This window comes from Morone saxatilis, unplaced genomic scaffold (genome assembly GCF_004916995.1).
Source record: "Morone saxatilis isolate NCDOM2014 unplaced genomic scaffold, NCSU_SB_2.0 Contig18, whole genome shotgun sequence".
Lineage (NCBI taxonomy): Eukaryota > Metazoa > Chordata > Actinopteri > Moronidae > Morone > Morone saxatilis.
The window spans coordinates 1,569,277-1,570,979 of NW_023339740.1; the positions used below are offsets into that span (position 1 = coordinate 1,569,277).

Below are 1,703 nucleotides of genomic sequence, written 5' to 3' on the forward strand. Positions count from 1 at the left end.
CACTCACACAGACATTGCAGACATAATGATTTGCTGACAGAAATATTAAACTGTATTGATTATTTTGTATTTACTTAATTAAATTGAGTTAACTATTCAGACTGAGTGGTCTTCCTCTGTGTCACACACTTTTTTTAGCCAGGTTGTGACAACTATCAAACCTTCACACTGGGAACCTTAAAAGTGTAGTGGTCATAATCGTGGTACTTGAAGAGGCTGGTGGTTTGAGTTTGAGAGACACTGATTTATGTTTTTATACTGGGTTAGGACCAGTGTTGGGCAACTTATTGAAATATAGTGATACTTCTCTCAAAAGGTAGCTGAATTACTTTACCAATTACTGTATATAAAAGTAAGTAAATGTATCTAGTCAGTAATACTCCCAACCACCAGAGGGCAGCAATGACTACCTGTAAGCTACACTTATTGTCTTTGTCAGTAGCATTAACATATAAATCATTCGCCACATGTAGACAGAGTCTCCGCAGTAGTGATTGTGGTTGGCACCATGGTATCAAAATCTAGCACGTACGAACAGCCAACTCAATGGCGAGCAGGGCTCAGCCGAAAATCATCTGCTGACGAGGAGGCAGCGGGCTTTATGACTTATACTGCAGTATGCCACCAGGGGGCCACCAGAAGCCCACATTTTATATTCCTTTATTTTATCAGCCATTTGTAACATAGCACTACAGCATGGGTTGTCTGTACCTGAACTAGCTTGCAGGTTTTGGTCCATCTGTGCACACACACACCGTTTCACAGTGCAATGATCGGTTAGAATGCAGCTTTGTTTTCCGCTTTCAGCTTCAATGCCAAATAGCTTAGATTTTGGGCCAAATCTGATTGTCTGACAGTTTTGCCTGATTTGTTGCATTTTGTTGTAAAGCCCAAAATCTCAGCAATGACTTAAATTAAAAGTAAAATACTTAAATTAAAAGATCTAGGGATGATACAGTACTGGGTGAACACGGTTTCTTGCACTTAGTGAGCAGAATTAGGCTGTGGCTACCTGGCTGCCTGAATACTATTAAGCATAGCTGATCAAAGACATCTCACATATTCACTTATAATTTTAAACTGTGGGAAAAAGTATTACTTGCCTGCTACAGAGTGGCACACACAACTACTCATCTTGGCTCAACGGTTTGTAGCTTTGAATAACTGACAGTTAGTAGCCACTCTGCTGCTTTAGCGCTGAATGACTGAATGTGACTGATGTGTTTGTACTAAAGGAGTATTGCACGGTCCATTAGACACTGTCAATCACACAGACTGAAGATTTAAAGGAATTGAGTAACAGAGTAATTCCCTCTTAAGTTGAGCCCTTTAACCCTTAAAAAGATGTCAAACAAGTGACATTTAGTAGAAGGTTTGATAAACATGCAGACAGTGGGGAATCCACTGGTAGATAAAAATAAGGTGGACATAGGACCGAAAGACCTAAAGACCAGACTTTTCATGCAGCTGTGACAGAACCTGATGAAATCAACAGCAATAAATCTTCTGAAGCAAACACAGGGCACTGTGAGAAATTGCGTTTGATCTCCAAGTAATAAGAATCTTGGGTTTTTCTGAACCTTTCAGCAGATGACACAAGTTAAAAGTTGTTTTTTACTGAGCTGCATCTCCCAGGTTGTGCAGAAACCAAGGAGCTTGCTCACCCTGCAGATGATGACATTTATTTATTCAATTCAATTCAA

The 1,703-nt window shown here is 39.8% G+C and overlaps 1 protein-coding gene across 1 annotated transcript in view; it reads right to left on the reverse strand.

The window, feature by feature from the left end:
• Positions 1 to 1,703, reverse strand: part of cntn2 (contactin 2) — a 46,713-nt gene that overhangs the window by 15,662 nt on the left and 29,348 nt on the right. The gene's annotated exons all lie outside the window — the stretch shown is intronic.